This window comes from Mauremys reevesii, linkage group 2 (genome assembly GCF_016161935.1).
Source record: "Mauremys reevesii isolate NIE-2019 linkage group 2, ASM1616193v1, whole genome shotgun sequence".
Classification (NCBI taxonomy): domain Eukaryota; kingdom Metazoa; phylum Chordata; order Testudines; family Geoemydidae; genus Mauremys; species Mauremys reevesii.
The window spans coordinates 76,172,212-76,198,171 of NC_052624.1; the positions used below are offsets into that span (position 1 = coordinate 76,172,212).

General features: G+C 41.6%; 1 long non-coding RNA gene across 2 annotated transcripts in view; it reads right to left on the reverse strand.

Annotated features, from left to right (window-relative positions):
• Positions 1 to 14,289: 14,289 nt before the first annotated feature.
• The window catches only part of LOC120398633, a 91,000-nt gene continuing 79,329 nt past the window's right edge, over positions 14,290 to 25,960 (reverse strand). For both annotated transcript variants that reach the window (XR_005594588.1, XR_005594587.1), the window contains exon 3: positions 14,290 to 15,398. This is a non-coding gene — a long non-coding RNA (uncharacterized LOC120398633). The remainder of the gene's footprint in view (positions 15,399 to 25,960) is intronic.

Consider the following 25,960-nt stretch of genomic DNA (forward strand, 5'->3'; position numbering starts at 1 on the left):
AGCCCTCCAGATACACGCAGACCTGAGAAATTGCTAACACGGTGCACACATTTACTGAATGAATTCAGTATTTAGATGTGTACTGTGTGTGGGTTCCTGAAACCACCTGTAACAGTAGCCAATAGACTCAGTGGATACTGATCCCTGTCCTGTTGGCATGGGCATTAACCTTTTGTAACCCTGAGCTGTATGACTGGGGCGAGTAAAATAAAAGTTCATTTTCTCTTTTCATCACTCCTGTGCCACACCTTTATCACATGACCAGCATCACTGATTACTGGTGAAGGGTATCCCATGTACCTTGCTGCATTGCCACATCATTCCCAGTACACAACCATCATTTGAATTCTGGGACTGAAGTCTGAGCTGTATACTCGAGAGTGGTGGGTTACGCAGACATCTATTTTTATCATGCATACCTACATAGCTAGTAAAAGCAAATGGTAGCAATGCTGCCTGATGGTATAAACATTTATTTTTTGAAGGACAGAAGCTTTGGGAAAAGCTGCTAATGCCTACGAATAAGAATTATTGCTATGGGTTCTAATGGCTGGGTCTTAATGTGGACTTTGAATATGTCTTTCTTTTACTGAAATTCCCATAGCTCTGGGGCTTTTCTGGTAAAGGAAGAGCAGCCTCATGTGCCCCAAGAGATCGTATAAAAGAAAAACTGACTTCAATAGTATTTCCTCAAATAGACTTTCATCTCAGTGTGTCCTTCTTGACAGCAACCCCGTAGCCTCCGAGCCTTCATTTTCATCTGGTACCGATCAAAAGCAACATCAGTTATAGCTAACATGCAAAAAGTCATGCTTTGGGAGCATTGCTTCACATGACATGGCAGTGTAATAGGGTCTGGGTCATTGTGTAATTGCCCATGTGAGATTCCTCTTTGCTAGTGGGATGCTGAAAATTGACCCGGGTCACCTACCATTTTTTTCAGCCTTCTGTCTTGTTCTCCAGAATCTCTAGCTTATATGGTTGCAAAGAAAATTTTGAAAATGTGAACCAAATGTAACCAATACACAGTGTCTTCCTGAATTTGTAGACAGCCGGAAACATGCTAGCAATGAGAGAAGTGAACTGCTCCATTTATCTCAATGAGGATATTTACTCATCCCCAATTAGGAGGATTTAAACATCAACAGCATTAGCTATTTCACTGCTGATCAAAAGAGGCATGTAAGGAGAAGGATGAGACAAGTAACAAGATCTGCACAATCTACTGCAAGTGCCTGCTCATTTTGGTGCCTCACATGGTGACTCTAGGGAGAATACGAACACACATGCCCCAGTCTGCCTCATGGAACCAAAATGAAAGGGATCAGCTGAGTCCCACCACGGGGAAGCCAAACCCACAGAGCCCAGTGCTGCATCCAAACCTCCCCATTGACCAGCTCACCCTATCTCAACAGCAATGGGAGCCTGGTCTGCTTGGGTGATGGGTGTGGAACCTGGTGGCTTCTTCCCTGGTGCCAGGAGATGCTGGACCTGTCTTTGGAGGCTGTGTGCAGACGTCACAGCCACACGCTTGATTCATGTTTTGAAGCTTTTCTCTGCTACCATGAGGGCTGAGAACGTATAATTTTTTTAAAATTAAAGATTAGATACAATGGTCGTCACATGAATCTGGGAGCCAGGGCCTTAGGCAGTAGCCTTTTGTGTCTTTGCTTTGATCTGGCCCAGCCCATGGGTGTATCTGAACCCCACGGAGGAAGAGGCAACCTGATGAGACAAGCAGAGCCCAGCTGTCATTATACTTGGAAGATCTGTACAATGTATTGTGAGCGGTATCTCTTTTTGGTGCTTCATGTAGCTGGGGTGGAGCTTGAGTGAAGACTATTGCACTTTTTCCCACCCCACAATTTGAGCCCTGAGGTCTCCTATTTTTCTGTTTAAGCCCAGAAAACCTTTTCACATTTTTCCTGTGTTGCTCGCCACATAGTCTCTCATGAGTCCAACTACCTATGTCACTCCTTTCTTTCAAATTCTTCCTCTGAATGTACTTTGAACAATTACCACTGCTATGTTCTCACACTGTCTCTAATGCACACTGGCTTAGAGCATACAGTGCCTGATATGTTTTATCTGTGGCCAAACCAGAGTGTAAGCTCAATGATGAGCATGCTACATGTTCTTGTTTGTAAAGCTCCTCCAAGCACACATCACATCATTTATGCCCAGATAACACCTTGGGCTGTGACCACCTTCTGTGCCTCTGGACCATATTAATGTAGCTCCGTGCTTGTTTAGTGGGAATTCTGGGTAACTTTTCATTGACAACTGACAATCCTTTACCAGGAGGGAACCAAACCAGACTGTTCCCTTGGCATTCAGATTGGGAAAGTGAACAGCTGGGGCCAATCATCAGTTTAATTTCTCTTGCCTTGTGATTAGGCAACTACTAAATTGGCATGTTGAACTCAAAACTTGAAGAATATGTATTTACCTAAGAAATAAATATACTGGAAGGTTCTGACAGTGACACAGCCATATGAATGCAGTGGAAATACAGCTGGTTCTAGAGAAGCCAAATGTGACCAGAGACCAAAAATAGTCATGAAGAAAACACCCTTTTAATCCCCACTATTGACCTGTTATGAGCTGCAATGGGCACAATCTGATTACATTAACATCATCCACTATTTTGAGGTTGCCAGATAAAGCAAGAAAAATATAGCTTGCATGGAATAATAAAATGAGAAATTAGACATACAACATTGAAATAAAGGGGAAATCTAGCAGGGCTATATAAGATAGGTTTCCGCACATATATTCCCCTTCCCTGGAAACATTCAGATAAAGTACAAAAGTTCCTGTGACATGTTGGTATTTTTATTTCAAGACCGTTCTCAATAATGTGTATCTGAGTTAGAATAAGTACTAGGCCATGTGTTTGTTACTATGGCAACTAGTATTTTTAAATTTTAAAAAGTCATGTAAAAATCTTGCAAGTTGTCAGTGCAAAAGCACTATTCCTTTTGTCCTTTGGTAAGGAACATGGATATATTTGGCATGTTGAGGAAGGTCATGTTTCTTGCAGAAGACTATCCTGTCCTTTGTCAATTGAGGAATCAAGCCACATTATGTTTCTATCTGTGGGTGGTTCACCTTACCCTATGAGATGGCTTTCAGAGAGAAGGAGCACATCCTCAGGCCAAAAAGTTGGTAGTCAAAGTCCCCAGTAAAAATAATTTACTATTTCCTTGAGAACCTTCCCCACTACCTGATTGCTTCACCAAGGTGCTCACAAAGAGTAGGCACATACAAGAGAATCCTTCCACCCATCACCTCTACCGTTCTGGCACCCAGCACTGCGTCCTCAGCCAATTCCACCTGCCTCTCCATTTTAAATGACAGGTTGAAAGAGCAACCCAGCTTGGCAGGGTGGGTCTTTGTACTTGATCTAGCCTTAAGATTTCAAATTTGGTAAACCACCAGCGGGGCCCCCTCCTGGGAATCCTTCCGAATTGGTTAGGGCTAGGTTGGAAAGCTGGTAAATGGGACTACTAACAGGATCCACCAAAAAGCAAGAGTCCTCTAATTTTCAAGCTCCATGAAAATGTTGCAAGGCAGACTCACTGCTTTGTCACTGGTGCCAGAGGAGCCCAGTTGCTACAGCTGGCATAAATGAGCAACACCCTGCCAAAAACTAAACCATGCTCAGACCTTGACTCCTCAGACCTCTGAACCACTTTTACCTCATAGATGGCTGAATAGAGGGGATAGTTTAAACTCAGTGGAAGGGAGGGCCATCATGAGTATGCAAGAGGGACAACAAGAGACCACGGATCCTCTTTTCAACATGATGACTCCCTTGTCTTATGACAGAACTTCTTCCTCCATTCCCAGCTGGTACAAGACTAGCAGCATGGCTGCTGCCCTGCACACTGAGATTTAAACCCTTCCAGCCTTTTAAAGCAGGTCTTCTGCAGTCCTTAATGGTTTCTTAGCCTACTGGTACCCAACCAGTCTATGATGACAGAAGCAGAAGCACTATGTTCCTAGCTGGATGAGATGGAATCTTTTGTGAAGTGGTTATCAGAAGGATTAAATTTGAATTTTAATTCCTATTCTATGCAAAGAGAGCCCCTCCCCCTTTACAAATACACTGACCCAGGGATTCATCCTATACCATAGAGATGGAAACCTAAAGTCTCAGCTCTGAGAGTGGAGGGTAGTTTAGTGTGCAAGGCACTGGACTGGGACTCCAGAGATTGGTATTCTATTCCCGGCTCTTCCACTAATCCGCTGTGTCACCTTCAGTGGGTCACATCACTCTCTAACTGTTTCTGCTCCGCCCTTTGTTTTTTTCTATTTAGTTTGTAAACTCCTCAGGGGCAGAGACTGTCTGCTACTACATGTAAGTACATTGCCGAGCACACTGGACCCCTGATCTTGATTAGGGCCAGTGGGTGCTACTGCAATATGAATAATAATAATAATAATACAGGGGAGGTACCAAATGGGACGATTCCTGTGGCCTAGCTAAACTGCATTTTTGTAGATCCAAGGCCACTAGGAGTTACCACCCTGGTTAAATCTAATCCCCTTAAATCTGTTAATGGCTTCCCACCTGGTTCAAAAGACTTCAAACGCCGTTTACAAAGGCATTTTCTGACAATAATCGCTATGAGCAGAATCTGCTTCATTAGCCCCCAGCATGCAAATCTCAAAAAATTCCTAAGGTGCTCCTGGAAAAGAATGCTGCAGCAGAGAAGGGCAACAATAACGTCTCTATGTGTCCTAGCCATGGTTCTCATCCCAGCATATTTCTGTAACACCCACTGAATCAGCCTTCTCAGAGACTACACAATTCAACGGTAGCTTTAAAAAAAAAATTGTGACATTTTCAGGTGTTTCAAAGGTCAGTACAGTCACTGTTTATGGACAGAGCTGTTGCCGGCTTTAGTGTATGCCGAGTATAGAGAACATCACCATCATTATATAAAATGCAACGATAGGAAGAACAGGGAGAGAAATGAGCGCTGGGCATAGAACACGTGTCATGGGGAAGACGAGGCTTGACATTTACTGAAGAATTAATCTCTAAAACTGTAAAGTAGAATAAATCCCATGTTTAGGTTTTTAGTCCTCTACCTCTGACATTTTTAAATTGCACAATCATTGACCTCCACAAGCTCTGATAAAATATTCATGTGGCTCCAAGTATTCACGTGGCTCCAAATATTCACGCTTGCTCTTTTGTGCTGCTCGGGGCACCAAAGGATGTGGATAACCTGCCACAACTCTCTAGCTTGGGATTTCCCAGGGGGAGAGGAGTCCACATTGGGCACAGAGCAGCATAGGTGATTCCTGTCTACCAACCCTTGTAGTCCCAGTATACAGTTCCAGAGGAGCGGCTGTGACTGCTGCATGACATGCTTTGGCAATTCCCAGCTACTGGCATTTAGAGCAGCCCTCAATCATAGCTGGGCCTACCACAGATTTTGTCGGAGAATCAGCCCCTTCTTTCTGCTACACCAAGCAGAAACTCCGGGCAGCAGGGAATCTGGTTCCTAGAAGCCAGTGCAGTAGGTATGCAAAACTACTGCTGCAGTATCTTCAAAGTTGACGTGGATTGCCTTTTCTTTGTGTGTGATTAAAAATTACTACACAACTCCAGGAGGGGGGAACCAAAGCCTGAGTCCACCCAAGTCCCATTGCCCTGGGCAGGGGGACCAAAGCCAAAAGGCTTCAGCCTCGGGAGTGGGGGCCTGTAACCGGAGTCTTGCCGCCCAGGACTGAAGCCCTTGGACTTTGGCTTCAGCCCCAGGCGGTGGGGCTTGGGCATTGGCTTCACCCCCAGACTCCAGCAAGTCTAACTCCCAATAGAACAGGGTGCCAACCCACTTTGGGGTCCTGATCCACCATTTGAGAATCACTGGACTATAGTAAATACGATTTGGCCCTTGTGCATTTAACATATTTTGTTGGACATTTCATTGCTCCCATGGTATAAAAGTTATACCAGTTACTTTCCCGTTAACGACGTGCAAAGTGACAATTTACTTTCAGCAGTGAACTTTTTGGCTTGATTCACTTCTGCATTACTCCACTTTTACGCTGACATAATTCCACTGAAATCAGCCTGTTCATACCAAAGCCGTATGTGATATTCCATTCGGAATTGGGAAAGGTGGAATCAACATTGTCCTTTGAAATGGAGTTATTCCAGTGTAACCCTGATGTAGCAGTGATAAAGCAAGCTCTTGGTGTACAATTTCAAAATGGAGTGTGTATGTTTGTGTGTGGAGCTAAGCTTACAAATCTTGCTAATAGAACTGTAACTGGTGCAGCCTGCCCCCTGCTTACATTTGATTGTCTATGTCTGATCAAATGCAGTGTAAAAATCCATTTTTGAAGCACTTGGACACATGCAGATAATTATGTTAAAGCACAAAGGTAACATCTATTTTGTCAAAGAAAACTTTATTACAAGGCAGTAAGAAAAAAACAGCCAGAAAAAAACTTTTATGATCACGTAATTGACCTTTTCAGTTATTTTTATAATATATGTTCTCTGGAGTCTGCATTCCCTTTCGATATTCGCTAGATCCAAATTTGTACAGGATGACTACTTAGCTTTACTTTGTGGCAGTCTTATCCACTCACTTGCAATGTGACTTCACTGCACAATTGATAAGTTTCAGCGTGTGACTAACTATATGTTTGAGGACCACTTACGTGGTGGATATTCTTTATAAATGTGCATATATACATGCAGGTATGGCTATTCATTTGTGTGTATCTCTCTCTTTTCTCTGAGTGCATGTATTTTACATGCTCACTAATGGTAATTTTATACGGGCAGTAGAGAGTGCAGTGCATTAATCGTGCATGTTAAATTGCAGAGTGATAATCTATCAGTAATAATTCATGTATATAGAATTGTATGTAAATTAAGGTCTGAAATGATATATGAATTCTATCCCATATACTTCTCCTACAGCAAGATAATGTTCATTGTGTGCTATTAACTGTCTAAGCACAGCTTTATAGAAAGTTTTTGTTTGTGACACACACTTGCTCACTGGCTTGTGTTTTTTTGTAACATTCCTTTACACTTGTAATTAATGTGATAGATTTTCTGAAGGCCCCCTGCCAACAGCAAGTTAAGCCAAGCAGCCAGAGGAACTTCCTGGTCAAAACATCACCCAAAGTTTTATTTTCTACTCTTTTACCATTTGTTGCCAAAGGTTGTCTTGTATTGTGTGAAGGAAAAGTCTCACAGAAGTGATTTTAAAGTACCAAGCACTGGGAACATGTGTCAGAATAAATAAATGCGGGTTTTGCAGGTTATTTAATCTGATCAGACTTTCTATCAAAAACCCTCCTTTGCTTTTTAAAACCTTAGTTGTGAACAAAAGGCTCTTTTTCCTCGATGTCACCTTTTGCTCACTGTGTTAAGATGACTAAAGATTGCTTCCATAGTTTTTCCTCCTGTTGAGGCACTTTTATAGAGCGTAGAGCTTAGCCGAGGCTCCTGGGTACAAAATTCCAGACCTACCTATTTGTTCTCTAGTATGGTATCTGTTTGAAGTGTCATTTTAATTTCACACTTTTTTTTCTTTGCTTCGACATTCAGGTCTGATTAAAGAAAAAGAAAATCCCCTAATGCCCCTTCATGAGTAGCCCTATAATAAAAAAAACAGTGTGCGTGCAAACACATCATGATAGAGATTCATTCCTAGTGTGCCTGTCAGCTCTGCTCCTGTGTGTCGGAAAACAAGAGAATTTTACAAGAATCTCCTATCTGAAGTTGTGTGTGCACTGCTGGTAGACCAGCATGGAAACAAAGGCATCCACTCTGAACAAACGAAGCACAGCAATAATAAATATTGAATACATTGAGAAAATAAAACCAACAGTTTCCATCAGGTGTCAATTTCCAAGATCCAAGGGTGAAAAATAAGTTGTTTAAATATGAAAGGCACCTTCAGAATAACCCCTTTTAGAAGATCAAGAGATTACCGTACAGCATTTCAGTTCTAGATACTTTGCCGTGCTACAATGTTTTCCACCAACAATCTCAAGGTGATTTATGAGGATTAATAAATTAATCTCCTCAACAACAGAGAAATTTAAATCATAGCATCCCCATTTTTTCATATAAAAAAAGCACCAGAGAGGTTAAGCCTCAAATTTTTAAATGTGCCCATTAATTTTGGGTGCCTCTGTGTTTGGATGCCCACTGGGAAACACAAGACAACCTGATTTTTTAGGGGAATTGAGCAGCCACAGCTCCAGTTGGAATTCAGAGGAACTGCTGGTGCTTATTTCAGAGTAATGATAACCCAATTTAAAAATCCACATTTGTTATCTATTCTGTACACTAAATGTTTATTTTATCATACGTTAGACTCAACCCGTAAGCACATAAACATTTGGATGGGGCTGTAAAGAACTCCTGACTTCTACTGTTCATAGCTAATGACAATGTTGGCAAGACGATGACGAGTTGATGAAGTGGCATATTTAGATTTCTTATTGAGAAGTGCTTAATTTTTCAGTAGTAATACGGTATTACCATATGTATATAATAATTCCCTAGGAAATCATTTAAAATAGCAAAAATTTGATGGATTAAAATTAGAAACGTACAATAAATGTACCAAAGGTCACATCTGAAGTGACACTTCCAATAAGGTCTTTAATAAATGGAATTGAGATTATAAAAGTAATTCCCACAATTCTTCATAACATAGATAGAGAAAACCAGTGATATTTAATATCAATTCATCTCTCAATGAACATTAGAATTATCCAATTTCAACACTGGATTCTTGCAGACAAGTATTGACTAGGTCAAACAGGTATCCAGTTCATAATAAAAGATAAAGATTTAATCAGTCTGTTAACAGCTGTTCATGTGAATCAACACACTTGTATATTTAAGGGAATTCTGAGCTATAGAACATGTTCACAATGTTTACACATTTTTAAATATTTTATCCTATAAAATAAACACTGCAATGTTAGGAGAAGCATGGATCTCAAATATTACAATAAATTTTAAAATGGTCAAGGTTCTGGTTCCTGATCCACACAATTCTTTTTTTCCAACTAATCAGTGAACAAGAGTCAGACTTGGTCAGTGTCCATAGCTTGTCCTCCTCTATTATACTGGACAAATTTCCTGCATGTCTTGTATCTATTTTTGAATGCCATTGGTTGTAGGAATTCTGCCATGAAGGACACTCAGGGTTATGTAAGTAGGAATACCACCTGGACAAAATTGTTTGATCTGTGTCACACTGTCTGGAGTGGTTCACAACCATGAGTGCTCGCCTCAGGGCAGACTGTCAAGAAGCAGAGCAGGGACCCCAAACTGGCTGTGTGCAGGCCCTCTCAGATGTCCAGAGAGGCCCAGGTCACTTCCAGCTTTTGAGGCCCCTAGCCATAATAAAAATAAAAAATGACAACACATGAAAACAAAATAAGGCACCAAAAAGTGAGAGATCATTTGATTTTTTTTTATTTAACAAATGCTTTTCTAGCCTTTTTCTGTGCAAATGCACTAATGATTGAGGAAAATTCTAGCGTTCGTGCCATGTCTCAGCTGATATTAAGCATGGCGAAAAGCTCTTGTCCCATAGTTGAATGGTGATAGTTCTTTACCTGCTTCAACATGTTGAAGGTGCGTTACTCTGAAGCCACTGATGCAAGCAAACTGACAAAAAAAATGCAATGCTATTGTGATTTTAGAAAACACCCCAGAGAATCCAAGTTCGAGTATTTCTTGAAGCATTTCCTTAAATTTGAAGTTCTCAGCTGAGTGTGTGTCACATTTTGGTCCAATAGGGATGCGCATAAAAACAAGTTGTGAAACTTATCAAATGCCAAAAAATTAACAAGTGTCTAAATTTGAGGCCCCCTTTGAGCTTGAGGTCCCGGCCAAATGGCCCTCCTGGCCCCCCCTCTGATTGGCCCTGGTTGTGCGTTCTATAATTAGATTTCACCAACCCAGTAACAAACGTGAACTCCTAAAACACTAGAACAGTCTTACAACAGAGTCATAGATAGTCCCCTTGGGCATTCCAGTCTCTTCCCACCCAGGCAAGCAGGACTTAGTGATACTTGTTTGCTATACACCAAAGATCACAAAAGATTCAAGTTGCTCCTTGTCCCAAGGGACAAGTCACTTACCCCAGGTCAATTTGTACAGGCGAGTCTCATCTTACGCTGGAGTTACGTTCCACTGTCAGTGCGTAAAGGGAAAACGCATATCGTCAAAATTACATTGAGTGTAATGGCAGGCGGAATCGCCCGCACTACAGGAACAGTATTTAAATTGTTATTTTTCCCTTTTTTTTGTTTTTGCCGACCGCATAAAGCTGAATTCGCGCATGTTAAATGTGTGTAAAATGAGAATCGCCTGTACTTTAAATCTCACACTAAAGACAATGCTTGTAGCCAGTCCTGTAATAAAGAAAGATTTATTAACTAGGGAAAAAGGGAGTTGTTTACTGGTTAAAGTAGGCAAATATATACACTCAAATGAGTTACAGTTTATGAATGCAAAAGGTGACAGATCTAGTAATCTGTCAGCACTGAATGTCTTTTAGGGCTAACCCAGATTGAGCCTTGGATTTCTGCTTCTATTTTGTAGCTCCAGCCCTGTGAGAGTCTAAACAGCAAAAGAAATTAAATATTTTCTTCCCAGCTATTTTTATTTTTCTTCCCAAATTCAAGCTGATGGGATGAGCCCTTATGAGTTTCACCACTTCATGGGTGTGGAGGGGCAATTTACAAAATCTTGGTATTTGATCTCTCACAATGGCCCCTTTAGTTTGGATAGCTTTCCCGATGAGGCGACAATCCCGCTTGTTAGGTTCAGTTTCAGAGCAAACATTTTTTACAGTTACAAAACAAACATTTAAATATTCCCTTATAGCATGTAATGAAGATATTATAAGTGAGATTAATGCATGCAGCAATTTACAAGCACTTCATAAAGTTTAAACACATTATTGTAAGTTCAATACCCATCTTACCCATACTAACACACAGGTGAAACAGACTGGTTTCCAGTAATGAATTTGTCAGTGCTCGCCGGAAGCCTAAAAGCCATGGCAAGAGCTGCCACCTGTTTTGCCTGCACTGCAATCTGCACCTAATATTTTGTCTGATTTTAACACACACAGCTAGGACCTTGTGGGACATAGTGTTCATGCTCCAGTGGAGACATATTCTGTGTTCTATGCATTTCCAACTCTTCTTTCTTTTCTGAGCCCTTTTGTCACCTTGCGCTCACATTTCCAGGCCTTTCTTCATGCTGCTCCACACCTGGAAAATGATCCATGATCCAGTGTGCCATACCATGTCCCTCCTACTTTTGTTTAGCTTTCCACTCTTAACCCCACCTCTGCTCCACTACCAGAAATCATGCATCAAAGATGGGATTTTCAAGTGTCCAACTTCGGCCTAACGCTGCTCCTGTTGAAGTCCTTTAACTGCTAGTTTCAACAGAATCAGAACCGGGCCAACACTGAACACTTTGAAAATCCCCCCTTAGTTTGTGCTAATTTTCCTTAACTGCTCTTTGTCTTTATTTTGCCCTTTCTACGCCTGCCGTTAGAAATATTCAATACTTACTGAGATGATTGGTTGTGTCTAAGGCAAGGACTTAGTGGGACTTCTATTTACTAAGAACACCACACATTAACAGATAGTGGTGTGAACATCTTAAAAAAAATACCTATTTTCAAAGTCTTCCTTAGGCACTGGAGTTAAAACAGGCATTTAAATAGTCTAATCGCCTTCCTTCTCAATTGCTCAGCTTTCAGTCTCTGATTTCATAATTTTACTTGCTCTCTAGTCACCACAGAGTGTCCCACAATGGAGAAAACCTGAATGCCTCGTGTAAAAAAAATCAAGCAGAAACTCCCCCTTCCTTAGTCCCCCAACTTCTTTGACAGAAACATTTCAGGTCTTCATCCATCATAAAGTAATAAAAGGCCACAAGCGCTCCATTGCCCCTTTTACAGACCACTTTTTTTTTTAAATGGAATATTAGAGGTTGCTCAAAGCAGCTTCATTGGGGCAGACCCTCAGCTCTTGTAAAGGGGGAGGGATAGTGCAGTGGTTTGAGCAGTGGCCTGCTAAACCCAGGGTTGTGAGTCCAATCCCTGAGAGGGCCATTTAGGGATCTGCGGCAAAAATCTGTTAGGGATGGTACTTGGTCCTGCTGTGAAGGCAGGGGACTGGACTCGATGACCTTTCACGGTCCCGTCCAGTTCTATGAGATAGGTAATCTCCATATTAAAATTGAAGTAGCTCAAGTGAATTTATTGGGTCTATGCCCAGTTACAGCAGCCAAGAATCTGGCTCATTCCATTTAGAATGTGTAAAGCAGGAGCAAGCTTTGGGGATGGGTGGCGGGTGATGCTTCCGCTTGGGGAGGCTAGCTCCCCCTCCCGCCTCTTCTGCCCACAGCCTCACCCACACTTCCTCCCCCCCCCGCCCCATCCACGGCCCTGCACCCACTTGGCCTGTTCCTGTGTGTCTCTCTTCCCGCTTGGCCCCCTCCACTGTTGCTCTCCACATCCCTCCCCCCTTCTGGCTGCATACCTCCCTCCTCTCCTCTCCTCCCTGCTCGCCCCCCCTCACCTCCCGCTCACCATGTGTGAAACCCAGCCACAGCAAGCATGGGTAGGCTGAGTGGGCAGGACCGGCTCCAGGCACCAGCCCAGCAAGCAGGTGCTTGGGGTGGCCAACGGTGAGGGGCAGCACGTCCGTTCAGCGGCAAGTCCCTCACTCCCCCTTGGAGCAAAGGACCAGCCACCGAATTGCTGCCGAAGAAGCAGAGGCGGCAGAACTGATCGCGATCGTGGTTTCCTCCCCCACCCCTTTTGCTGCTTGGGGCAGCAAAAACCCTGGAGCCGGCCCTGTGAGTGGGGAACTGCAGCAAGGACAGGGGGGCTGAGCGTGAGTGTGGAGAAGGGGGTGGAGCAGAGAGGAACCTGGCGAGCAGCAGCTGGGCGGTGGGGAAGGAGGACAAAACCCACGCAGCGAGCAGAGGGGAGTTGAGCGGGGGGGGGGAAGTGGACAGGGAGTGGGGAGAAAAGAGGAGGAACTGTCAACAGCAAATTGGCAATGGGGACCTCTGGAGAGGGGGTTGGAGACAGAGTGCTGGAGACTGGAGCAGTGGCAGCTGGAGAGAATGCTGAGCTCCATACAGGTTCCAGATCAGCTGAGGCTGTATCTGCTACTCAGATTCCCAGGTTTATTAGGTTTCAGAGTAGCAGCCGTGTTAGTCTGTATCCGCAAAAAGAACAGGAGTCCTTGTGGCACCTTAAAGACTAACAAATTTATTTGAGCATAAGCTTTCCTGGGCTACAGCCCACTTCTTCGGATGCATAGAATGTGTATATACATCTCCTCAATATATGTTCCATTCTATGCATCCGAAGAAGTGGGCTGTAGCCCACGAAAGCTCATGCTAAAATAAATTTGTTAGTCTCTAAGGTGCCACAAGTACTCCTGTTCTTTTTGCAAGTTTATTAGTAATCACTATGGGGAGTCCAAGGGAAGATACAGCCTCCTCAGCCACCCCAGAACCTGCATGGAGCATAATAAAGAAAAAAAAAACTTTCTGGTGGAACACAGAGAGGGGAAGAGGCAGGCTCACCACGGCCTAGGCGTCCAGAGGTGGGGTGGCAGTGGCTGTGCCAGGGAAGGCTTAGCCTTAGGCCTATTATACCTGCTGCTCATGGCTGTGGGCATTTGTGCCTAGGATTGTTTGAGAAGAACTCTGCTTTTTTTGTGCTGGAATAGTGATAATTTTTCTAAATCTTTCAAAATTAGTTTAACTTTTTATGCAGAAAAGATACAAAGAAATTGTCTTATGCAAAAGAATCTGTGTGTGTGTGTGTGGGGGGGGAAATCAGTGAAAAATTCCCCTCCTAAGTCTAAGAAAGGGTGGGCAACTTCAGTGCTTCAAACTAACTTCACTTTGCTGTATTAGAGCAGGGGTAGGCAACCCGTGGCACGCGAGCTGATATTCGGCGGCACTCACACTGCCTGGGTCCTGGCCACCAGCCGCGGGGGGCTCTGCATTTTAATTTAATTTTAAAAGAAGCTTCTTAAACATTTAAAAAACCTAATTTACTTTACATACAACAATAGTTTAGTTATATATTATAGACTTATAGAAAGAGACCTTCTAAAAATGTTAAAATGTATTACTGGCAAGCGAAACCTTAAATCAGAGTGAATAAATGAAGACTCGGCACAGCACTTCTGAAAGGTTGCCGACCCCTGTATTATATACAATACAATTGTTGTTGACATCCATTAGTACTCCCCAGCTTCACAGCTTCCAGTGGAAACCATTTCACTGCCTCAAGTAACAGCATCTTAGATTTTTTCCCCAATACATGTTCCTTCTTAACATGAACCTATGTTCCTTAGTTAGGGTTTTGCCCTATGACCTCCTATATATTTCTCTCCAAGAAGAGGGTAACTAAGAGGGTACAGTAGATATTTTGTGTGTCCTGCATTCATGTAGGAAGTGTAGCAGATTTGTTGGTGGTTTCCTGAGCAATGTGAATTCAGTTTTTCTCCTTTGAGAAATAGCAGCTAGCCCCTGTGGTACTAGTTCTAGACAACCGTGCTCAGTTATTAGAAGGTGCTTCTACTTGCACACAACATAACTGAGATTTTCTTATCACTCACAAACTCTGTTTTCTTTTATGACAAATACAGTAAGTTACAGAAAACAACTGATTGGGTAATTAGATGGAATCGTGCCTATAATAAATAGTACATAAACCAGGACAACAAACCATAAACCACACCACACCAGGAATGTAGTGGGGCTCTATGCGCTAATATTTTCATTCACTTGATAAGAGCTACCTCCTCCTTAACATTACAGTAATTAATCTAGCTGCAGTATACCTTACAGAAATGTTAAATGTCTGCTGGGTAAATGCTCTACAAGATAACTTTAGGGGCCTTAGGTTGGAATTGAGGATAGAAGACAACGTTGAATGTAAGATGCAACAGACAAGAGGACTGAATTAATAGACTGCTGTGACCAAAGCAGGAAAATCTAAATTTGCATGGGATATTAACAAGACTAATAAACTTTTGGCCAGGGGAAATCTAGTTGCTGTCCTTAGTCCTGCAGTGGATAGAAGACAACGTTGAATGTAAGCGTCAGGAATCTTCGTTTTGTGTACGTTGCTTTCCAGGCTGACGACTGTGGTAGGGTACAACCCTGGTGTTGTGAAGTAGCCGTTCTCTGATTGGCAACGGCCTGATTCACAACACCAGCTGCTGCACCATACCATGTAGATGGATGTGGGTGGGCCTCCAGGCTGCATGTTCTTTAACAGACTGCTCTTCCCCAGCTGTTGAAGTTGACTGTGTGTGTTCCTCACAGCTACGATCTAGAAAACAAGAGAAATATGGTTAGATCAGACAATGACAGGTTCTGTAGCACTGCCTGATTGTTTTAGTTATAAGACATTAAATATTTTTACAAATAAGCGACACTGATGCAGTGTTAATATTTTACTTATTTTAAAACAAATTTAATACCGCACAGGGAATTGGGTAAAGCTGGCTTCTCAGCTTTTATATTAGGCTAGGTCTCTCCCTTCCCTCATTCTCTCTCAAGCCACGGGGACTTAAAGCTACAGGCAGGGGATGTAACCCAGATTCCCTGTAAAGCCCTAAGATTCACAAAAGACAAAAGCTTTTTCCACATAGATATTCAGATCCCTAACTCCCATTGATTTGAATAGGACTTGGTGGCCTAAATACTTGTGAGGATCTTGGCCAAAATCTTCAGAGGTGTGTCTCTTCCAACAACATTACTCCCTCAGCAGATCATTGTTATCATTAGCTCTCCCTCCCTCCAGGGCTGCACCATGTCCATCTCTCCAAGGCAGCAGGTCCTGAATGTGTGCTACATAAAGCAGCATTAATTTCGCTGTGGATTTATTCCTAGGACTCTGCTGGGTAGCATCACCTGCGCAGTGCTTGCTCTACAGTTCCTCTCCCCCTCAAATGCTCCTCCATACTGTATTCTTACAGAGAGGCTCTTGCAGGACCGGAAGAGAGCAAGTTACAAATCATCTGCTTCTCCCTACGGTGCTCCTGTCCCATGTTTACCTGCAGAAGTTGAGGACAACGATCCAAGCCATTATCATTAAAGCCACACTTCAATGTTAAAGTCACACTGGGAGTTATGAATTCTATCATTTTCATCTTATTAAATAATTCCTGGCTTCTGCATCTACATGGATCTGACTTTAGTGGCTGTACAAACTACTGCACCCTGAAAATGACAAAGGTATCTCAGACAGCACAGCAGTTCAGCACCACCGGTGAACAATAACTGAGTGTTGAGATGACCCAGGTGGCGCTTATGAAATTATCTGTATTATCGTAGCACCCAGGCGCCCCAGTCAGGGACCAGGACCGTACTGTGCTAGGTGCTGTACAAAACACAGAATAAAAATACAGTCCCTGCCCCCAGTTGCTCAGGTATCTATGTGACCACTCATTCAAAACTTCATGTGCGTGCTATTACTGGTCTGAAACGAGTGAAAGGATGGCTTAGTTTTGGAGTGCAAATCAGTCTATAACTTGCCCTTTTTTTTCCATGTGTCTTGTGAGGACAGTTATTAACCAAAAACACAGCATAGCCTGCTCTTGAACCAACCAGCTTTCTTTGGAGTTATATTAAGGTGTGTCTGAGGTCTTTGTACATTCCCTTATTAGGGACAGCATGCAATGGAGACTGTTCGAATGCCTGTCGCTCCAAAAAGAGGGAGTATGCGCCCCCATTTTCCATGAGGGTTTGTCAAGAGTAAGGCACAATGTCCTGGGAAGGGGCAGAGCCAGGAGCTCTCTGCCAGTTTCCCAGCCCCCACCCCACCCCCACAAGGAAAGCTAGTGATAGTGACTAAACTGACAGCAGTTCCTGGGATAACATTTCTTGAAGGAGTCATGCAGGGGCGGCAGCAAACTAAGGAACTAGGCAGGCAGGAACCCCTTGTCTTAGCAGATCTTCTGAGATCAGACAGATTTGGGGGCAAACCACCTGGTCTTTTCCACAAGATGAGCAGACCCTCATATTTTAGCTCAAAGGAAATTCCCCAGCAGGCAGCTGACTCAGGTGCTGAGTCCCATGCATGGCCTGCCACAGCCTTCTCCCAACACGTGCAGGGGAGGAGTAACCAGATTTGGCCCCTAGGTAGAAAAGCTATTACCATATGTAATAACAGACTACTCCTCAGAGCCAAGTTCTATTGTACAGTTGCTGTGGGAACTGGAGCTGAATTTCTTGACACGTGTGTATATCAAGTCTCACCATGTTGCATTAAGAGCTTTTATTTCAATAGAACATTTCTAGAGTTTCGGTACATCAGACCACACTGAAAAAAGTCTATTTATATTTTACCAATATCTGTACTTAACCTTCACCCTAGAAAAGGAGCCTGGAAGCTGAATTCATATTTCAGTTTGTATTGATCAAATGATGGCATGATAGTTCTGGCTAAAGGTGAACTGTTTCCCTTTCACTGCATGCTGTGGCATTCAACAGAGTAACATTCTGTCACACACAAAATAACGCCAAACACTTTTAATACAGTCTGTTTCCTGGGAGCATTAAAGCCTGTCACTAGTACTGTGGGTGGGAAAAAAAATATGTACTTTTTCAAGGATGTTTAAACCTTCAAAAGCCTCTACATTATTTGTCAGCTTTTTTTTTTTTTAAAGTTTATTGTATGCATCACTTGCTCGCTGAAGGAAGTCAGTTTAAAAGACAGTTTTTGGTGAGAAATAGTATTACATTAACTGAAAAGTAAATTATACATTTTCATTAATGATCTGGATGATGGGCTGGATTGCACCCTCAGCAAGTTCACAGATGACACTAAGCTGGGGGGAGAGGTAGCTATGCTGGAGGGAAGAGATAGGGTCCAGAGTGACCTAGACAAATTGGAGGATTGGGCCGAAAGAAATCTGATGAGGTTCAACAAGGACAAGTGCAGAGTCCTGCACTTAGGACGGAAGAATCCCATGCACTGCTACAGACTGGGGACTGACTGGCTAAGCGGCAGTTCTGCAGAAAAGGACCTGGGGATTACAGTGGACGAGAAGCTGGATATGAGTCAGCAGTGTGCCCTTGTTGCCAAGAAGGCTAACGGGATATTGGGCTGCATTAGTAGGAGCATTGTCAGTAGATTGAGGGAAGTGATTATTCCCCTCTATTCAGCACCGGTGAGGCCATATCTGGAGTATTGCCTTCAGTTTTGGGCCCCCCACTACAGAAAGGATGTGGACAAATTGGAGAGAGTCCAGCGGAAGGCAATGAAAATGATTAGGGGGCTGGGGCACATGACTTATGAGGAGAGGCTAAGGGAACTGGGCTTATTTAGTCTGCAGAAGAGAAGAGTGAGGGGGGATTTGATAGCCTTCAACTACCTGAAGGGGGATTCCAAAGAGGATGGAGCTAGGCTGTTCGCCGTGGTGGCAGATGACAGAACAAGGAGCAATTGTCTCAAATTGCAATGGGGGAGGTCTAGGTTGGATATTAGGAAAAACTATTTCACTAGGAGGACGGTGAAGCACTGGAATGGGTTACTTAGGGAGGTGGTGGAATCTCCATCCTTAGAGGTTTTTAAGGCCTGGCTTGATAAAGCCCTGGCTGGGATGATTTGGTTGGGGTTGGTCATGCTTTGAGCAGGGGGTTGGACTAGATGACCTCCTGAGGTCTCTTCCAACCTTAATCTTCTATTATTCTAATCTATTCCCTCCCTTTTACTTAATATGAATTCTTCATTTATTTATTGGTGGGGATTATGACTATGGCTGTTTCCATCTTCTCTGGCACCATATCATTCTAAAAACTCTCATATGATTGCATCTGGGGCCAGATCTTATATGCAAATTAAACATACAGTTACATACATTTCAACTAGGTGTATGCAGTGTTGGCCCGAGAATATTAGAAACAACGTTGGTGAGGTAATATTATTTATTGGACCAACTTCTGTTGGTGTGTAAATTCAAAAGCTTGTCTCTCTCACCAACAGAAGTTGGTCCAATAAAGAATATCACATCACCCATCTTGTCTCTCTAATTCATTTCAAATGGCACATATTTAATAGCCAAATCTACGGAACCAAGTCTTCCAACAGCAGCTGGAATAAGGTCTCAGAGTAGCCAATGAGAAATCCATTGAAGATAATGTAGTTAATCTGGATTTACACTGGTATGAGAGAGTAAGATGGCCATTAGAAGTAGAAAAATAAGCCCTTTTCCTGTTTGTAAGGAAATTAGAAAACCTTGCCAATAATTTAAGAAGTTCTTAAACAAGCCATCCAACAAACCACCATCTACGTGGAACATTTTTCTACATTAAACTTACTTGTAATGCAACAGGTTATGTAGACTGGAAAACTGCAGGACTAAGGACAGCAACTAGATCTCCCCTGGCCAAAAGTTTATTAGTCTTGTTAATATCCCATGCAAATTTAGATTTTCCTGCTTTGGTCACAGCAGTCTATTAATTCAGTCCTCTTGTCTATTACATCTTTATTCTCTGCAGGTTAATCCTGCAAAATTCCTTTCTTGTACTGCATGTCACACAGCCTATAATATCCAACAATACAATTTTGCTAATCCTGTTTTATCAGCTTTGTTGCCCTGTCTGGTCAATCCAATAGTGAAAAACCCTCATGCAAGGTTTTTGCCAAGTTTTTTTTTTTAATATGGTTTCAATTAAATGGTTTGAGAGCAGCACATTGGATTTGGACATGTGCCAATGTCCTTCAGACACAGAATGTCAAGGCACTTAATTATACTGATCTCAAAACTCTTTCAGATGTCCCACCTACCCAGTCAACTATTTAATGCAAGTGTAAAAAATCAGCTTAAATCTCTTTTAAAACACTCTGTCTATTAAGGGCTTGCAGATGGCAGAATAGCGATGTATTTATTGCCACTACCTTAATAACTGATTAAACAAATGAGTAAAGGCTGTCTCATTAGCAGTTCTTTGTTGTCTTGTTTACTGTTTAGTTAACTCATTAACATTAATTATTAGAAGAGGCATATTAATTCTTGCAATAACCTTTGTCAAGCCTGGTAAACTGATTGCTAACCAGCAAATGAATCCATGTTTATCAAGCAGGATTTGCATGTTAAAAAAAAAAAAAAGAAAAAAGAAAAAACCCCACAACCCCCAGATCCTCAGTGGTCTTCTGAGAGCAATTGTTCAGTATCTCTTGTTAATTTATGCATCCATAGAACATACCACACAGATTTTTTTTTTAAAGATATCAAAAAATCTGATCTTGACCCCATCAGTGACCAAAGGGAACTCCCTTTACTTCATCACACCATATTTATTACATTAATTCCTTAATTTTAACAAAGGGAACAGTCTCTCTCATTTCAAGCCTGGGTGTGTGTGTATATATTATTGCTACTTCATTATATATATATATATATATATATATATATATATATATATATGGCACATACTTCTAAAAACTACACTAGTATTTTTCCAATCCCCAGTTTCAGGATTCCATATAAACATACCTGAGGAGCTGAATTGTTTAACCATCTCAGATAAGAACTGTATGCAGTATTGTAGCTATGTTGGTCCCAGGATATTAGAGAGACAAGGTGGGTGAGGTAATGCATTTTATTGGACCAACTTCTGTTTGGTGAGAGAGAGAAACTTTTGAGCTTACTCAGAGCTCTTCTTCAGCTCTCTCACCAACAGAAGTTGGTACAATAAAAGATATTATTTCACCCACCTTGTTTCTCAGGTAAGAATTGTTTATCAAACCATTACATGACATTACATATTCCCCTTATCTCATTCCCTTATTTCTTTTTGCTTCTGATAAATTGATCCCAAGTGTAGGAAACTTCTAAGTAAGGGTGTGATAATAAACCAAGTTAATATAAACATTAATTATAAATTTATTGAAAGATTTGGAAATATATTTTAACATTGGCAATATCATTTCTATAATTTAAAATAGTGGGAGGGAGGAGACTGAGTCACTAGTTGGATCTTTCACCTTTGGCACAGTTACTCCAGCTAAACTGCAGTACCAGCATACACCCAAGAATGAAATAAGCCTGTTCAAGTCTTGCCTGATACAAAACTAACATTTAGAACTTATTTTCCACATAAAAAAAATTAACATCTTTACAGTGCAGCTACTTCTGCGACTCCATGCTGCTCATTTTAGATGACAGATAGTGAATTGCTTTTTGGTGTCACAAGCCATTTTAAGAAAACTTGAGTTTCTGAAATGCTGTATTTTAATAGCCACCTTGAAAACAGCATAACCAAAATCTCTCCCCCCCTCAGTCCGAGCGCAGTTCATCATTATCAAACACATTCTACTCGCCAGCCTCTTGTACTGGATCATCTCTGCATGCATCTTAATACTAATTAAAATGTGGAACAATTAAGCTATTTGCTAAATTAGCAATTCTGACCCTACAGCCTCATGGCTGTAAGAGCAGTCCACTGAGACGGCTTAGCATTACCATGGCATGATTTTGTGCTGACAGAACAGTCCATCCATCTTCACGTCTTTAGACAGCCGTGCTTACCTAGCAGAATGTAAACATCTTTGAACTTTGCTTACTGGATAAAAGGAAGCATTAGTTTCCTATTGCATTTCCTCCTACAAGATCAATCACACATGCAGGCTAGACACAGCATCCCTATGTTTGTAATTAATCTCGTAAAGGCAGAACATCTCCTCTCGATCGATTTCTATATTTGCATGCAGTCAGAGGGAGTAGGAGAAGAAAATAAAAGCCAGTAGCAGAATAATAATCAGCTGATCCTTTAATGAAAACCGAGACATGCTATATATACACAGCAAGATGCTTTTTTTAAGTGAGCTGATTCACTGTCGGAAAATTCATTTTGCAATGAATGTTGATAATTAACACTGGGGAATTCAGGGTTGTTTTTCAGTGCAATGATAGAAAAATTCTTTTTCTCATCACGGAAAGATTCAAAGGTTTTTGTTTTGTTCTAATCTTTTTAATCAAAACAACCCAAAACCATCACAACATGCTCTCTAGTCTTGCAAAATTTCTTTAGCTGTTGCAAATTCTTGACTCTTTTTGTAAGTGTTCGTGAGTTCAGACAGTGAAACTTGGCTTAATTCTACCTGACTCCACTGGACATATACAATGATCAACTTGCCAACTGGAGATTTTTTCCCCCCTCTACAGATGAGATCAATAATATTTAGTATCAAGAAATTTACACTGTAAAAATTCTCTGCCTATTATGGAAACATTTAAAAAATTTAGGCTAGGCAAAATATTGATTTAAAACAACAAGCAAATATCAAAACTGCTACATTTTCCATTTAACAAAGGATAACTTCGTGTGTGTGTGTGTGTGTGTGTGTGTGTGTGTGTGTGTGTGTGTGTGTGTGTGTGTGTGTGTACACGCACGCTAGGGTTGCCAACCTTCCAGGAATTAAAGATTAATCTTCAATTAAAGACTGTCATGTGAGGAAACCTCCAGGAATACATCCAACCAAAATTGGCAACCCTAGTATACGTGTGTGTGTAAAGTTACTGCACTTCTGATGGTGTCAAGAAGTTGTGATAAATCAAAGCCAGCAGGGCAAACAGATTCAAATGCAGAACACTAAATTAATATTAATTCTCAGAAAAAGCATGCAGTGTTCAACAATGACTAGGATACAAGTCTGAACATTGCTTCTTTTCTTAGCTCCAGCAGTTTTTCTGCACACTATGTGGTGAGCTCTGACAGGAGTATTGTGGCAGCATGTGGTTGCAATTACTCCCAATATATATTTTAGCCCAAACATATGCCTGTGATACACATCAAATTTAGTCTCCAGCGACACGACAAATTTTGATTTAAGAGTGCTACAAAGAATCTCTTACCGAATAAAAAACTGACACAGGTCAGATCCAGCAGCAAAACAACACTTATGATTCATTGCAGAACTCTTTCTTTCTCTCTCACACCACACAGTCTGTTTTACAGACTTGGAGCTTAATGTCTAATGTAGATAACATGAAATATTCTAAAGCACTCAATCTTCCTTGTATGAGAGCAGCTTTCATTTTGGGAAACTGACTCTGAAATTTACAATAACCAAGGATGGTAATATTCAATGACTTTAAAAAATGCGATATATGGTACACACTATTCACATGTGTACAGACATCTGCATTCCAATGAGTGAGGCCAGTAACACACTTTAGTATCTGAATAGCTGAGGCTTTGTTGTTGTTGTTCATAATATCAGATTGTTTGACAATTGCAGGAGGCAACTATTATATCTTTCAAAATGCGCTAAAATTCTAGGAAAACATTTTTATTATTGCTACTTCATTTTCTAGAAATGTAAAAAAACCCTAATTTTTTAACTTTGGAAGAATAAGTTTCTAGAGATATAAGCTTTGAATATACATGTTACTTAGCTTTCTCTCTGTGTTAAAGACCACTGCTTTTCCTCTCTATATTTGTGGAGGAATAGTTGAATCCTACCATCTCCATTTTACAGCCTCTGTCAGAGAATATTTACATATACACAAGTTGGCTTGTGTATAGAAATCTATGCCCCCTTGCAAGATTGCCTGTTTATCGTTTAGAGAAATTACTACTAAAAAAAATCAAGCAGGGGAAAAAAAAAGAAGTCACTGGTCTGAATCTTTCTGCATCTATTAATCAGCTCCCTATGCAGCAGGCTCCTTGCGGCTGTGTACAATGAGACAACAGTGGCGCTATCCTTAGACTGTCGATGCAGGCACATAAACTGAAGTGACAGACTGTTCTAGAATATCATTAAGGAGCCTGGTCTATGGCTCTTCTCTCCCCTCCCTCCAACCTCAGCATCTCAAAGAGATGGTCACTTTGAGCTAATAAAACACCTTTAAATCTTGCCCATATATCATGCAAAGAAAATCATCTAAGTCTTTGTGCAGCCCTGGTGAAGTTGTCTCAGCATTCTTCAAGAGGCATGTCAGCTGCGTCTGACATCCCACTCTGCCTGTTTGGGGGTGATGGAGGGGATGGCAGATGGCCGTGGAAAGGTGGGGGAGGGGATGGAGCCAGTGTACCTAGTTTTATATAATCTATAAAGAGTTAACGTTGATGGCGTAGGGAACAGAGGCATCGGTTTAAACAAATAAAAGAACTGCCATTAACACACTTCCCAGCCACATGCAAAGAGGTTTTTACAGCTACAACTTGCACCAGCACCTTCTACTCCCCAACGCAGCTCTCAACAAACATACCTCTGCGTTGCTCCAGGGGCATGGAATACCTCGTTCTGCTCTGTGGTCTTATTCATACCAATATACTCATGGCTAGGTTATCCTTTATTAGGCTTTTGAGATCCCTTTCCCTAATCTGCACTTTTCTGAAGTTTGGAGGGTAAATACAAATACCAGCCATTTCTCAGTCTGTAAATTTAATAACTGTTCCATGCACTGACCATTGAGATGTGATCTGTTCTGCCCACTGTCATAATAATCTGAAATCCATATTAGTGCCAGCTCCTTTCTCCCTTGGCTGAGTGTCCCACATGAATTCCATTCTCACTCATCATAGTTTTACCAGCCATGTCACACACCGGTTCTTCTACCATATACAACATGGTGTTTCACAGACTAAAGCTAGCATCATTTTATTAGTCCTAAATTTCAGATTTTCTCTAATGTTATCAGCCTTCCAGTCAGAGTACTGAAGGTGAGAGCAAAACTTGGCAAGAAAGCAGGAGCTCTTGCATGAGTACATGCTAGCCATATTGTATTTTCTTCCAATTCTGCGGTGATAACTAAGTGCAATTAATTGTCAAAATACAGACCAAAGCAGTATATGCCCTGAGTTTTCAGAGGAGGGCAAAAAAAGAGAAACAGGCATGTCTAAGGAATAAGAGCCAAAAACCACACTAACACCCAAAATGAAAAAAAAATCATAAACAGACAACATTATGTTGAGTACATTATGTGGCGTCGCGAAGATAAATACAAAGTGGAAAGGGAGCTGGAATGATGGAGGGCTGTATTAGAAGAAAATGGTTTACAAATCAACCAACAAAAGACTAAATACATGTGATGCTTCTTTGGGAGGGACAAGAAGAAGCCAGTCAAAGTAGATAAGAGTTAAAATCTGTGCCACAATTAAAATAATTTGGTTCAGTGTTGAGCTATGATGGGAATGTGGACATGGATTTTAGGTGTTGTATGATGAAAATGGTGGGGGTAGACAGGGATCCTCTGTGATAAGAATATGCCAAGTAAACTAAAGAGCCATATGTACATAAGAACATGATTAGGCCAACCATGATGGATGGGTCAGAATGCTGGCTGCTGAGTGAGAGTGCTCAGGTGGATCGGGATAAAATGACAGCTGATAAGCTATGCAATGAAATGCTAAGAGACATGATGCAGGTAGCCCCCATCACAGAAAAAGCTGAGGGAGTATCTACTGAGATGGTTCCATCATGCGAGACAACGAGATGGGATATGTTGGTCGAAGACTACAAGATCTAATAGGACAAATGACTATGAGGAAGATATAGAAAAAGATGGTTCGAGGTGCTGAAGGAGGACACGAGGACGGTGAATCTCATCTTACATGATGCACTCAATAGGAATGGTTGGAGATGAAGAACAGGAGCCACTGACCCTGACTAATGGGAAAAGGCAAAGAAGAACAACAAAGTAGCACAGTGGGTTAACACATTACCCCTCTACATCCAGAGTTCAAAACCTTCGGATTACTACGCAATTTTAATAATGTATAAGACCTCTCACACAGGTCACTACTGAACTTTTATCCACATCACCACAAAACAGAGAGGTCCTGGAAGACTGGAGAAGGGCTAACATAGTGCCCATCTTTAAAAAAAAAAAAAGGGGGGGGGAAGGAGGATCCTGGGAACTATAGACCAGTCAGCCT